The sequence below is a fragment of the Podarcis filfolensis genome (genome assembly GCF_964270895.1).
Source record: "Podarcis filfolensis genome assembly, chromosome: 17".
Lineage (NCBI taxonomy): Eukaryota > Metazoa > Chordata > Lepidosauria > Squamata > Lacertidae > Podarcis > Podarcis filfolensis.
Genome location: NC_139621.1, coordinates 17,038,007 through 17,053,415, shown reverse-complemented (window position 1 = coordinate 17,053,415; position 15,409 = coordinate 17,038,007). Strand labels below are relative to the sequence as shown.

The following is a 15,409-nucleotide window of genomic DNA, read 5'->3' as shown; positions in this document are numbered from 1 at the left end:
ATCTGCCTCCCCCCCAAAAATAATAATAATAAGGTGGCTGACTTGCTCAATTGCTCTTTTTACAGTTTGCCTTAACTTAGCTGGGTTTGGGGGGGGTTTGGAATTGGAGCTGAAGAAAACCTTTCCGTCCCCCTTGTGGAGGGTTGTGTAAAATTTAAAAGCTCTCCATGTGCTGCTGCTGCTGCTTAATTCAGTGCACCACCTGAAATCTTCAAAAATAAACTATTTGCAGTTTCTCTTTACTCTTTTTCTCTCTTCCTAACATCCACATATCTGTTTACCGGAGTTATTCCACTGACACCAGTCATGTTGGCTTTGACCAAATTTTTTCAGAGAAAAATCCAATGGGCTCCACCTCCCCCCGTGTTAATTGGTTAGTTTTAGACTTTTATTTTTCCTTCCTTTCTGGAATTTTTGGTTAACATTTTATTCTTGTTTTTAAGTTGTATTCATTCAACTTGTTTTTATTATTGCTTGTTAGCCGCCCTGAGCCCGGCTGTGGCCGGGGAGGGCGGGGTATAAATAAAATTTATTATTATTATTATTATTATTATTATTATTATTATTAATAATAATAATAATTAATGCATGTGGAACAAGTAATTCAAGGCAGGGTACCTAAAGAATTTTGCAAGTTGGCTGATTTTCACTGTTAGGATCTGATATAACTCAGTCCTGGTGTCTTTTCACAACCTTTAAATATATCAGTAAACCAGCATTTTAAAACAATTTTTTTAAAAAAAATTTTTTAGGGCATATTCCTGCAAACCTTCCATGCAGGAAAATATATCAATGCATAGCATGAAGTAAAAACAACAACAACCTAACAAAAATTTAAGTGACTTCCTTCTATCCTAAAACACAAAGAAGCATGCTGTTGAATTTCTCACATTTTGTAAATATTTTACAAGCATGCTATTAAAGATAACTTCTAAAGATTAACATTAGTTGGACTATGACACTAAAACACACTGTACACTTCTTGACACTTTACCTAATCGGCCATTTCGGTGTGTGTGCTTTTGGGTATTAGAAAAGCACTTGAGGGATTTATACCATATGCAGATTAACATCAGTTTTGTTTGCTAAATATGTCTGACCATCTCAGTTGAATCCCAGTCAACTTGGGGTGCAGGAGAAGTTTCTGGAAGGCTCGGTTTTCCACTTAAACCCGTGAGAAGAAAACAGCTGTTCTGAGAAAGCGTATTCTCCATCATGGAGAGCATGTGTTGCGGTTGGGGCAACCAAGACGCCCCTCTTTTGCTGGGTGGGTTAGTATAGATAGCCACGAATCTGAATTGGCACCCCCTCAGTCGTTGGGGAGAATTTGGTGTAGCAATTTTATGAGTGACTGTTGAGGGGCTATTTATTACCTGCGCGCAGCGTTGAGCTTCCTCTTTTCGCTGTGTGCATTGGATCACCCGCCCACCCTCCCTATAAAAGTTGCATCTGCAATATTTGTGTGCAATCATCTATTAAACCTAACCAGGGTCAATTCAGATTCAGTCACAGAAATCGTGCCCCATGCTGTCTGAATTGACAAACGATGGTTTGTAATTGGTTTGTAATAATGGTTTGTAAACGAGAATCAGAAACCTGAACTGAACCAAAAAACAAGAGCTACAGAGCGTGTCTTCTTCATGGAGAGCATGTTTTGCTGTGAGGGCAAACAAGACATCCCTCTGTTGCTGGGCAGGTTAGTTTGGATGGTCACGAATGGGCACCACTTGGTCGTTGGGAAGAATTTGATGTTGCAATTTATGATTGACAGCCGAGGGGCTATTTATTTCCTGTGTGCAGCGTTGAGCTGCCTCTTTTCGCTGCGTGCATTGGATCACCCGCCCACCCTCCCTATATTTAGGGCTGTTTGCGTTGACCTTGCTATGCCTGTCATGGGGTCGTCTGCTTTTGGGGCCTGGTAGGAATTTTGCCATTTGGCTGGTTGGCCGGTGCCATTTGGTTTTTGCCTACTGCGTAGCAAATCGTCACAACTTGTAAGGTTGCGGTTAGGCATTGGTTAAAACTGGTTGGTGGAGGGGTAAGGATTGGCTGTGCCTGCCCCTCCAATGCTGCTGCTGCAAAGGAATGCCGTTAAAGGAATCCAGGGGCTTGCCATGCTCTTGTCCAAACTCCTGTCAAGGGGCTAGGGCCACGCAAGAGCCCCTGGGAGCATTTGGGGAGAGGGGAGAGCCTGGGAGCAGGTCTTCTAGGACTTTGAGCCAAGATGGAACAATCTATTTCCCCCCCCTATTTTTTATTATTTTCCCAAGTTTTTAACAAAACAGAAAAAAACAAACATAGAAAATTTCTTCCAATCAAAATCCAAGCTAATTTCCATTGTTAAGTGACTTCCTCAAATCCTTCCTAACCGATTTTCATTAGGACTCATTTTAGCAATTTTCCAATATTCATTTTCTAATATAATTAACTAGTTCGAATTACTAACTTCCTTTCTTTTCATCATGATCTCAATCCATAATATTATACAATTCAACATATTTTAATCCTAAGCCAATTTAATCCTTGCAAGTATAATATTATAATATTTAGCTAGATATTCCTTAAATTTCTTCCAAGCTTCTTGATATTTCTTCTCTTTCTGATCGTGGATTCTTCCAGTAAGGTCGGCCAGCTCCAAAATGTCCAACATCGTCATCTGCCAATCTTCCACTGTTGGTATTTCTTGGGATTTCCAATTTTCAAGATGGAACAATCTAGTGGGCTTCTACCATTGCAATTAACCTTGAAGCAAAGATTCAGGAGACATGGCTTGAACAAAGTAGTAAGAGGCTGTAATTAGACCGTGGTGCCTCTTATGATCCATACACGAGCAGTTAAAGCTGACTCATTCGCATGCCAGTCTTTAAAAGAGGTGGGTTTGCACTGGAAACCTGTAACATGGGGAGGTTGGTGGGTCAATACCTGCTTGCTTGAGACCCTTTTGCCCTAGCCCCAGGTGAGCAGATAAGTGGCTGTTACAAACCCAATAGGCTCTTTGTGTAGTCAACTTTCTGTTGCGCGTTGAGGTCCCCCAGGCCACCCCAATAACTCACACTTCACACATCAATTTTTATTTAAGCTTTTTGGCATGAATTTGGCCACAACTTTATTTAAATACACACACGTGAGTGGTTGCTTAGGCATTGGTTACGACTATCTGACCTTGCCCCAGGGACAGAACTGACTTCCGGATTCCAGCGGAAGCCAGACCGGGAGAACCATATTGGGGAGAAATGAAGCTGGACATCAGTCCCCCATCTCTCACCCTCATGCCCCCTGGGGCTTGCACAGCCCAAGTCCGATGCCAGGGACTAGGACGAAAGGGATGGCATACCCGTGGATTCCTTTAATGGAATTCCCTTTCAGCACCACCATTGGAGGGGTAGGCACTTACCCCTCCACCAACCAATTTTAACCAATGCCTAACCGCCAACCTTACAAGTTGTGACGATTTGCTACGCAGTAGGCAAAAACCAAATGGCAACAACCAATCAGCCAAATGGACAAAATTCCTACCAGGCCCCTGCCCCAAGGCAGACGACCCCATGACAGGCATAGCAAGGTCAGAGGAAAACGACCCCCCCCTTTCAGGGAGGGTGGGCGGGTGATCCGGTGCACGCAGCCCAAGAGAAGGCCCCAGGCTGCGAGCCCTGTATTTAAGACCTCTGACCCCTCCCACACTTTAGCAACATAACATTCTCCCCAGCAACACTCCTTGCCCAATCACAGCATGTGGCCAAATTACCCAACAACAGTGGGGTGTCCTTTTTGGCCCCCACCGCAACACGTGCTCTCTATTATGGAGAACACGCTTTGTGGAATTATATAGGGCATGTACATTCTGTTTATTCAGTTCCTTCTACTTTTCGATAGTAAACCTTTTGATCTGGGGTTACGCTGCTTCTTTGTGGTCCTCAAGCAACTTAAGTCACTAAGCACTCTGAATTTACAGCACTTGGAGAATTAGCTTATGATTTCTCTTACTATAAAGTTCATTTGGAAATGTGTTCCACTGAAATCAGCAGAATTTATATTTTGGAGGATGAAAGGGCCTGTAATACTGGTGCAAGCTCTCTTTCAGTGCTTTTCACGGTCTCTGCGTTTTTCAGGGTCCAGAGAATTTAGAGATGACTTGGCGCATCCCTTTTCTCGTTCGCATATTTAATCCAACACGGAATTGAAGTAGTTGTACTATTTTGTAGGAATGGATCCACAACACTGGAGATTAACTACTCAGTCTTGCCTGTCTCTGGTGGGCCACGTTCTGTATTTAGCAGGTGTTTCCTTGAGATTTGTGATGCTGCGGGTGGGCAGGGTGTTCAAGAAAGCAGCCCTGTATGGGGTTATAGTGCATGAATCATTTAGCTAATTATTTTCCTTGCTGACATGCTTTATAGTGCATCATCCCCTAAATCAAAGGCAACTAAATTGGTGGCCCCTGGATGCTGTTAGACTACCATTCCCATCATTATCATCCAGGATGGCCAATGTTCAGGGATGTTGGGTGAGTTCAGAAACACCAAGTTAGCCACCCATGCCTTACCTTACTTGTAGTAAGTAAAATTAGGACTTTGACGATTATTTTAAAGGGTTAAACCATCAGGTACCCATGTTTGCTTGCTTCACTGTGTTTCTACAACCCAAAATGCAAGGCATTCTAAGTAGCTTCTGTTTCCTGCAGTGAGAATTCTCTTCTATATGTTGCACAATGGGTAAACCTGGGTGTTTTATCACTCTGCACACCTGGCAAGGATCAGCTGCCAATCCTGGTGTCTTCTGCATAATTTCAGGTGGACTTTAGGGTCCAGCTTTGGTACCAAAATAGCTCTGGTTGTTCTGATGAATGGCCTTTGCTAAGAAAAGGACACGGCAGTGAGATCCCGGTTTATTTTTTTGTGGATACAGTTCCGGAAGTTCATTCCAAAACGAAAGCGTTCCAAAACCAAGGTGTGCTTTCCCATCAAAAGTAATGCAAAATGGATTAATCCGTTCCAGACTTTTAAAAACAACCCCTAAAACAGCAATTTAACAATTTTACTATCTTAACGAGACCATTGATCCATAAAATGAAAGCAATAAGCGATGTACTGCAGTCACACAGTCAATCCATCAGTAGCTGAACTGGGTTCCACATGGTCACAGAAACAAAACAAAAAGCCACAAAAACAAAAACGCAAAATAAATAGCAAAAGCAGACAGACCTCAGCGTAACACTCAAAACGGAAGTGTAACACTCAAAACGGAGCACGTTCAGCTTCCGAAAAATGTTGCCAAGCCAGAACACTTACTTCCGGGTTTGCATTGTTTGGGTTCCAAGTTGTTTGAGTACCAAGGCATTTGAGAACCAAGGGACCACTGTATTATAGATACTAACAGCCACAGTGCTCTTTCAGATAGCCTCTCTGGGTTGGAAGCTGGGGACATGTTTCACAGTGGTTTCTTTACTACATCTGATTCCAGAAGGTGGCACTAGACAGCTGCACTAGACAGCTCAACTGGATATTTGGAATAAATTCGAACCTCAGCCTATGTAGAAATGGCGAAACCGACTGCTTAAAACCAAGAGGACAACATTTTCATAGAAGTATGGAGGCCCATTGGTGGGCAGCCTATCAAATTATGACTCTTATATGAAATCACATGCAGGATTTGAGAGCTGGGAAGAACACAAGAATGTAGAGAATGGATTTTGGGGGCTTAGAAAATAAATGTAGATGTGTTTTAATGCAGCAGTTGAGGGGGATCTTTTTAAAAAATAGACATTGGGGAAGGAAGGATGTAAAGTCAAGAAGAAAAGGTATAAGAAAAAAAGCCACACACCGAAAGATAGATATATGAATGATTGGATTTATGTAATAATTTGGAAGGTTTAATAAAGACCATTATGCAAAAGAAAGGAAATTGAGCCTCAGCTATCAGTCACATCTTGTAGGATCATCTTCTTGTATTGTAAGGCCATTGTTGGAGGTGGTTCTTCAGGTGCCATTACCAATAATTGAGGTACAGTGAGAGGAGCCTGCCTCGTGGTAGAGTGCTGCCTACCAAATGCTTTCAAAGAGGCTCGCCTATATTACCGTTTTGGAACAAGGTGAAGGCATTTTGTTATAAATTTTAGTTGTTTTTAAGAAGGGTAAGCCCTTCCCCTTAGCAAAGTTCTCGGGGTAGCATTACAAACAAAAACTGAGACCACAACAGTAGCTGAAATACATATTGTTAGCTAAACTTTTCAGCGGAGATAAGTGTGAACTTTTTGTTTTTATTTAAAAAACCCCAAAAAACCAAATTGGAAATGGATCTGGTTTTCAGCAGCTTTAAGATTTCTTACTGAAAATTTGTATTCTGTAACGTGTTACTCTGGTGCTTTGAAAGGCACACTGATTTTTTTATTGGAAGGTTGGGATATATACCAGTATAGTGTAGGGCTGGGCGATAGCTGGTTTTCTACGTTGTGATATACCACCAACTAAACATCGCAATTCACTGATAAATCGCAATGTCTGAAATAAGGATGGCGCTATCTATATAGAGGCATTGGCTAGCTTCACGTCCCACCCCCCAATCTTGACTTTTGCATAACACATACATACACACACACATATACATGATTTGCGATTACTGGCAGGCCAATAATCATGAAACCAATACCACAATATGGACTTCAAACTGCTTTTGGATAATATATTGATACAGTGGAACCTCGTTTTACGTACTGTCGTCCTTGCGAACGCTGCGGGTTAAGAGCCCCGCCAACCAGGGAGTAGATGTCCCTTGTTGCAAACTTTGCCCCGGGATGCGAGCACAAGTTGCGCGCCAGGAAGCACCATTAGTGAAAGCACACCTCATGTTAAGAACGGTCTCGGCTTAAGAACAGAACTCCGGAATGAATTATGTTTGTAACCGGAGATACCACTGTATATTGCCCAGCCCTAGTGTGGTATAGTGGTTAGCATTGAATTAAGGACCTAGGAGATCAGAGTTCATTTCCACACTCCGCCACGAAGCTCATTGCGTTACCTTGGGCCAGTCACAGTCTCTCAGGCTAACCACAACCTCACAGGGTTGGTTTGAGGATAAAATCGAAAGGGAGCAAACCACGCATGCCACCTTAGGCTGCTTGCAGGAAAGACGGGGTGTAAATGGAAAGAATATAAGCCTGCGATATTAATAAAATCTGTATTGCAAGTGTTTGCAAACAGCAGCTGTTTGCATCCATGCCTCACATTTTTAGGTGTAAATGAAACACCTTTGGTGAAAAAGTGTGTTGCATGAGACAACACACTTCTCGGTTGTGTGCCCCTTAACAAGCAAACCTCGATCTTCTGCTTTTCCTTCCCTCTTGGTCTTGAGGCATAATTTCCTGAGGTTATGATCACGTGTGTTTAGCTACTTACATAAATACTATATCTTCCGGAATAGTGGGATGCTAGAGGGGAAGGAATTTGAGAGCTGGTGCGTGATGTATTGCCATCTCAAATGGTCTGAAACTGGTATCACGATCTGAACACCATACCGGTTTCAGACAATTAAGCAATATTATCGCCCAGCTCTGTTTATTTTTATATTCATTTTTCTTTATCTTGTTCTTTTTCCTTTCCCCTTTTCTTCTTTCTCTCTTTTTACCTCTGGATTCATCTTTTAGTTTGGACCAAAAAAAAAGATATTAGACAATAATCTTTGTATTTTTCTTCATGAACCCTAATACAAATGATTAAAAAGAAAAGAAAATGTTGATATTTCCCCCCCATTTCAGCCATACAAAAGGACCTCTTGTTTAAACGTTTTTGTAACAACCCTACATGGGCTATTGACGAAATATAGCCAGGCTTTGTAGAAATGCAGATAAAAGTATTCCCATGGAGCAGCCAAATGTTTTAATGCAAATTTTGTAATGCAAATTTTTCAAGCACAGAACTTTATGCAGCGGTCAGAAGGCTTTCTGAAAGTCTCACTGAGGATGCATTATTGTTATTGTGGCTCCTTTTAAGTCCTTTAAAAAAAAAAAGTTGCACACTGCAGTTTGTACCTAGACCATATAACACCAGTCCTGAAAGACCTCCATTGGTTCCCAGTACGTTTCCAAGCACAAGTGTTGTTGTTGACCTTGAAAGCCCTAAATGGCCTCGGTCCAGTAGACCTGAAGGAGGGTCTCCACCCCCATCGTTCTGCCCGGACACTGAGGTCCAGCACCGAGGGCCTTCTGGCAATTCCCTCGGTGCGAGAAGCCAAGTTACATGGAACCAGGCAGAGGGCCTTCTCGGTGGTGGCACCTGCTCTGTGGAACACCCTCCCATCAGATGTCAAGGAAATAAACAACATCTGAAAGCAGGCCTGTTTAGGAAAGTTTTTAATGTTTGATCTTTTATCATGTTTTTAATGTTCTGTTGGGAACCGCCCAGAGTGGCTTGGGAAACCCAGCCAGATGGGCGGGGTATAAAAAAATTATTATTATTATCATTAGTTTTAGTTTTAGTTTATTTACTTATTATATACCATCGTAAAACTATTACTATATTTATTGACAGACTCCAGTCTTAAGAGTTACGGTTGATGGACAAGACTTTTTATAACTAAAATCTGCAAAAGCAAGTAAACGAGAACCTATAATACATGAAGCTTCATTGAGCTGTATAAATTGCTGGTGGTTCTTAGGCTGAGAAGATGTGCATCAAAGAATGTCCCTGCTCCAGCATTGGACTAAGAAAGCCTGCAATTCAAGATTCATTTATGAATGGCTTGCTTTCTGATCCCTTTAACAATACCTTTTTAAGTCGTCTTCTATCAAAAATAGGGTCTGAGACTTAAAAGCTCACAGTGGTAACATGTTCTTTGCAGAGCAGGATGTGGCTTGTGGATGTTGTTGTCTGCACCAGATATTGTATCTGTCAATGTGCTTTTCATGTCAGTTTTTAGAAGTAGTATTTTGCGTATCTGCCTTGTTTCTAAAGGATTCTTCCCACTCCTTATTCTGCATTCTTTTAAGTTAGCCTATACTAGGGGGTTTGTGTGTGTGAAGAATTATTTGTGGACCACATTTATTAGTTTTTCCCTCTACTTTTTGTTCCTTTGTAGTTGTCTGATATTCCTCAGATAACTTATTTAAAACATGTTGCAAATATTTGACACAAATCTTACCCTCCTTTGTGCCAATATACTTTTATAGCAATAGTAAAGTAACTATATGTGCTGGGGTATATTGGTGTAAACTGTGTGAATGAACATGTTATATAGGTGGTGTAATTTTGCGTCTCACCTAGGACCTACTCATTAGCACCAACGTGTGCTGTCATTTTTTACTTAGCCTCTGTCTTCTTCAGAGGAGGAAAGACAGTAGTCTAGTTCAATAAAGCAGTGTTCGAAATTAGCCAGGCGCCAGGAGCATTTTGCACCTGACTTTGAACCACTTGCAACCAAGTGAAGATGCCCAAGGTCCAGGATGGCACCTGACCTCTCCACCATCTGGGGATCATTGGATCTGGACTAGTCACATGCACACCCCCCCCCAATCCTGCGAAATCCTATCAGTTATATTTTATCTGCACGATCAGAATGAATTTCTGGAGCCAAATTGCTTTTTCTGTGCAGCCGGAGCAGGAGCAGTCACCATTAAGAAAAAGAAGTCAAAAGAGGGCAAGATATACGTGGACTATCCCTGGATCAAGTGTCTTTTCTTCTTTAAGTTCTCAGAGCTCTTAACCTAGCTCAGGGTTGTCATCTGATGTTTAACTGAGAATCAGTCGCAGTCAATATGCCATTTAAAATATGAGACATTGGAGCCCTCTTGTCCCCAAAATGGCAACTAGGCATTCCATTTTGGCGAATGTAACTGAAATATACTCGGAGTTGCGTAGTGATTTCATGCTTTTTATTGCAGCTCTTAGGGACTTGGGTGGCACCGTGGGTTAAACCACAGAGCCTAGGACTTGCCGATCAGAAGGTTGGCGGTTTGAATCCCTGCAACGGGGTGAGCTCCCGTTGCTCGGTCCCTGCTCCTGCCAACCTAGCAGTTCAAAAGCACATCAAAGTGCAAGTAGATAAATAGGTACCGCTCTGGTGGGAAGGTAAACGGCATTTCCGTGCGCTGCTCTGGATCACCAGAAGCGGCTCAGTCCTGCTGGCCACATGACCAGGAAGCTGTACGTCGCCCCAAACCGGTTTGAAGTCCCATATTGTGATATCGGTTTCATCATTTTTGACCTGGCAATATATTGTGAATCATGGTGTACGTGTATGCATTTGCTCCATGCAAAAATCACAATGTGGGGAAAACTGCAGAGCCAACCAGTGCGTCTCTCGATTGCTGCAGCCCCTGTTAGCTCTGCTGGCTCAGCTCTCGCCTGAGGGAGGATTTGCAAGGGGCAGCAAATCACGAGAGCAGGCACTGGCGAAAATCTCTACATAGCTCCATCCTTATTTCAGACATTGTGATACATCAGGATATTGTGATGTTTAGCTGGTGATATACCACGATGTTGAAAACCAGATATCGCCCAGCCCTGCTTAAGTAAAGTTCTTTTTCCAGGATCCTTGGGGTAATGGAAATAGAACCAGGGTTTCTTTTGTAGCAGGGAGAATGGTGATCAGCTTCTGGAATAACTTAGGCTTAGCTTTGGAGTGATCGTGGATAACAGTCTTCTGCTTACTTCTTCCAGTTGCAGTCGTGGCCCAAGTGTCTTCACCTCCTCTTTTGGTGAAAATCCAGAGCAGGCATAGGCAAACTCGGCCCTCCAGATGTTTGGGACTACAACTCCCATCATCCCTGACCACTGCTCCTGTTAGCTAGGGATGATGGGAGTTGTAGTCCCAAAACACCAGGAGTGCCGAGTTTGCCTATGCCTCATCCAGAGTCTTCAGGTCTTGTAGCAAAGCTACTGAAGTATGCTCTTTCTTGGGGCTGCCTTGTCTTGTTCAGACATTGCTTCTGCTGTAGCCTTCTGCCTTTTCATGAGGTTAATGCCACTGCGCACACTGCGAAGCAGTTTAGTGTTTTTGCAGTTTGACGGCACCCGGTGAACAATGAGAGTCCGAGATATTCAAGAGGCTTTCAAGAGGAATTCGTTCATTTCCCCCCCCCTTCAAAATAAAGTCCTGCCCCCCGCAAGGTCTGAGGGGAAGTTGACTGGCCTCCTGCTGAAAAAGTTTGCTGACCCCTGCCTTGTAGAATCAAGGAAGAGGGGATTTCCCCACCAAAATGCTGGCATCCAAAGGTCCAATAAGCGCTTCCCCTCCCGCTTGATTGGCAGTGTTTTGCTGGCTGGCCGCGCATTGGCTGTGGGCCATGTTAAACTTGGTGCCATCCTTTTGAGTTGCAGGTAAAAAGTGAAATAGTCTGGATAGCTCAGCTGGTTTGGGCGTGGTCCTGATAGTGCCAGGGTTGGAGGTTCGATCCCCGTATAGGACAACTCATGATTCTATGATACTACAAAGCTTTGTGTTTGATGAAACAGCAGACTAGAATAAAATAAAATAATTAGCTTATACTCTTAGCTTGAATTTACATTATTGTTCCGTTTCTGCCCATGGATATGCAGGTACTTAAAATGGGGGCGTGGGGGGTGTTAAAAGGTATGCAAAATGCAAGCAATCTAAAAATAGGCTGACTGTCCTAGTGAGAACTTTTATTTCGACTTTCGTTTTTATGTCTGGGTTGCGTGCAGCTGATACTTAAAATTTTGTGTTGAGGTAGCTAAAGTCTAATGATAATTGGGCATGTTGAATTTGTGCAGACAACCTCCGTTATCTTGCGTAAATACGAAACAAAACTGAAATTTCGTTATGTACCACACTGGTCACGGGCCTAGCAAAATGTTTTCTTCCCCTCTGCCTTCAATGAGCCCATGTTTATCCCTATTTTTCACAGTGCCCCTTCATGGGCTTCCACTGGCAGAAATGGGGATAAACATAGGCTCATTCCTTGGCTTAAATAATACTGGAAGAATGTGGGATTTGCCAGTCCTGTTGTGAGTGTTGTGTATTTCTACCGTGGGCCTAATGTTGCATTTATCGTCGCTTGCCATAACCTGCCGATTTCGTATCGCTAAAAGGCGATTCACTTTGTTTCTTAAATGTCAAGGTAGGACATTTTTCTGTGTGTGAGCAATGGTGGTGCTGATTCAAGAACACACCATTACTTGTTCCTAGAGTTGGAACACATCCTAAAAGTTTCCAGTGTTCTTGTTAAATCGATTTATTTCGGTCGCTGACCAGAGTGGTGCTTGGAGTGTCTGCTGTCCTCCTTCCAATGACTTGCTTGTCTCTGCCATGTCCACTGTGCTTCCATACAAACCTCAAATCTCTGTACATTAATCGCTTGTTTTGAATTCCAATCGAGAGGGTGTTTTTGTGATGTTAGAAGAGGGATTCTTCCAAAGGCTGCAGTTAATTCTTGAGACAATTTCCCTTTAATCTTAAATGGCCCGTGTTGCTTCTGTGCACATTAAGAGTATGTACAATAGTTCTCTTGAAGTTTTTCATTTCCACTTCCCCTTATTCTTGGGAAATTTCCGTGGCAATTTATAGAGGAGTGGTTTCCTTTGAAGGAGCTCTGTGTTGTCTTAATAGTGAGAAAGATTTGCGTGTCGAGGTCCCCAAGCCACCCCAATAAAACACCAATTCACACAGAATTTTTGTTTAAGGTTTTTGGCATAATTTTGGCCACAACTTTATTAAAATACAAAAAATGTGAGTGGTTGTTTAGGCATTGGTTGGGACTATCTGACCCCGCACGGGGCAGACTGACATTTGGGGAGAGAATGGAGCTGGGTGCCAGGGCCTCACCTCTCCCCGCATGCTCCCAGGGGCTCTTGCGTGGCCCTAGCCCCTTGACAGGGGTTCGGACAAAAGCATGGCGAACCCCAGGATTCCTTTAACGGAATACCCTTGCAGCAGCAGCACTGGAGGGGCAGGCACAGCCAACCACATCCCCTCCACCAACCAAAAATTAATCAATGCCTAACCACAACCTTACAAGTTGTGACGATTTTCTACGCAGTAGGAAAAAACCAAATGGCACCAGCCAATCAACCAAATGGACAAAATTCCTACCAGGCCCCTGCCCCAAAAGCAGACGACCCCATGACAGGCATAGGAAGGTCAATACAAACAACCCTAAATATAAGGAGGGAGGGCGGGTGATCCGATGCCCGCAGCAAAAAGAGGAAGCTCAACGCTGTGCGCAGGGAATTTAAGAGTTCTGACTGTCATTCACAAAATGGCAACATCAACTTCTCCCCAACGACAAGAGGAGCCCAATTGCAGCAGTGGCCAACTACCTTCACCTGCCCAGCAACAGTGGGATGATAGACCCCACCACAACACGTGCTCTCAATGATGGAGAACACGCTATCTCACACCTTGCATATTACAGGGCACAGTAGCAAGAACACAGAGATAGAGGTAGTCGGTTTCAGGACATCCTATTTCTTTGCCAAATATTTTGTATTGGTACCCTTGCCATTGCAAATATTGCGGGAAACAATTGATAGGTCTCCTGCTGCCCTCCGGAAAGGCTATTTGAGGTGTGGGCTTCAGGGGAAAGGAAAGACTGGTTGTGTACAACAATATCACCAGGCGCATTTTGCACCTGATTATCGGCCACTTGTGACCAAGTGAAGGTAGATGCCCAGGTGCCAGGACGGCACCTTGACGTCTCCACCTTCTGGAGATCTTTGGATCTTGACGGTTGTTTTCACACACTAGCAACACATCCTGTAGAATTCCATCTGTTATATTTTACCTGCACAATCGGAACGAATTTCAGGAACCCAAACTGTTGTATTGAAAAATACGACTTTTGAGCCATCCAGTCCCAAAATGTCCACTAGACATTCTGGTTTGGCAGCTGTAACCCTGGTTTAATGAGCCGTTTGGCGCCTGGCTTATATAGCTGAGTTTCCAACACTGGTTGTGTAGCCTGCCTTCCCCTGTTGAAGGTCTGGATATAGTTCTAAGCAACCATCATCTTCTGGCTTGGCTCAGAAAGAGCACAGCCTTTTCGTCTTGCTTACCATTGTATTAAAAGCTCATAGTACCACTGAAGCTACTGACATCTTTTATTCCTTTGGAAGAATGTAGGAGATTTTTTATTTTATTTTATGATATAGTGAAGTGTGATGTGTCTTCTAGCGAATGTGTACAATGACATGACACTAAATGTATCCTGTACCACTGCTTTTATCAGGTTTGTCAAGGTATTACATGAACAGCTAATAAATGTCATTCCTGTTCAGTATGTGTTCCATCTCGTGTTGAATTTTTCCCAGCTTATCTCATTCATATTCAACTTGTAACTTGATAATTCTGTCCTTGGAGGATTCACTGTTTTATAGCAGAGTGTGTGCTTTTTGCAGTGGATAGAGAAAATTCTACAGCTTAGGTGCCTTACCACTTAATTGAGGCTATATACGTAGTGGTGCAGAATTTGCAAGCAATCCATTGAGCTAGTTGACTGTTAATATACTTATTTTTGCAACGGCTGCATTTTAATCTTAACGATTTTGAACTTTTGACCAAATAGTGCCTGCAATATGAAAGTTTAAATCTGCCACGTACATGGTTGTCTGTAGCACTTGCATTGTGTATGTGATAAAGTGGGATTCCCCCCTCTTTTTTTGTAAATTTGAAGATAATATTTTATTTCAAGCTCTTGTTGTGCTACAAATAACCTAACAAAAGCTGTGATCTTCAGTAACTCCTTTCCCGTTCACTAGGAATTTTTGTGGATCTCTCTTTGCAAGACCGAGCTAAGCTCTTCAGTTTGGCCTGTGTGTGATTGAAAGCCAAAAATAATTGCCCCGAAGAATGAATTGGCTCCAAAAGGCAGTCCCCCTCCCCCGGATGCTGTGTTTACATACATGTATCTATGTTTTAACAGGACAGATTGGCATACAATCGTATTTTGGCAAATGAATCCAGCTTGGAAGAGTTAGCAAAGATAGCTTTGTGTATTCATCGTTCTGTCTTTTAAAAAATTACTTCTTTCCTGCCTTGACTATCCTGCCAGCGCTGACCCAAGTTCAGAAAGCTGTAATCTGTTGTAAACGACACATTAGCAGTATTTGTCACTGCCTAGTTTTGCAAAATTTTGAATCCTGGCAGGTTTACAATTTGCATGGGGCCTAACTTAATTTCTCTGTGTGCCTGGGAACAACGCATTATTGAAGACCATTTCTTTATAGTGGCTCTGTTGTTCCATCTCTGTAATGCTTTTCAGCTCTCACTAATGCTTCCCAATAAATAACACACTGAATGAGGGTGCTATTACGACATCAAATTGAACAAAGCTACTTATATCCTACTAAGGATATTATTTATGAACAGGGTGGATTCTAACAGAGCTAGACGGCAACTGATATGTAATTTAGAAGGCTTTTATTAAGGGCAATATGTATAAAATAGCCCATGGACACACAAT

At 42.7% G+C, this 15,409-nt stretch overlaps 1 protein-coding gene across 22 annotated transcripts in view; it reads left to right on the top strand.

The window, feature by feature from the left end:
• The window catches only part of ELAVL2 (ELAV like RNA binding protein 2), a 156,611-nt gene that overhangs the window by 81,708 nt on the left and 59,494 nt on the right, over positions 1-15,409 (top strand). The window lies entirely within an intron of this gene.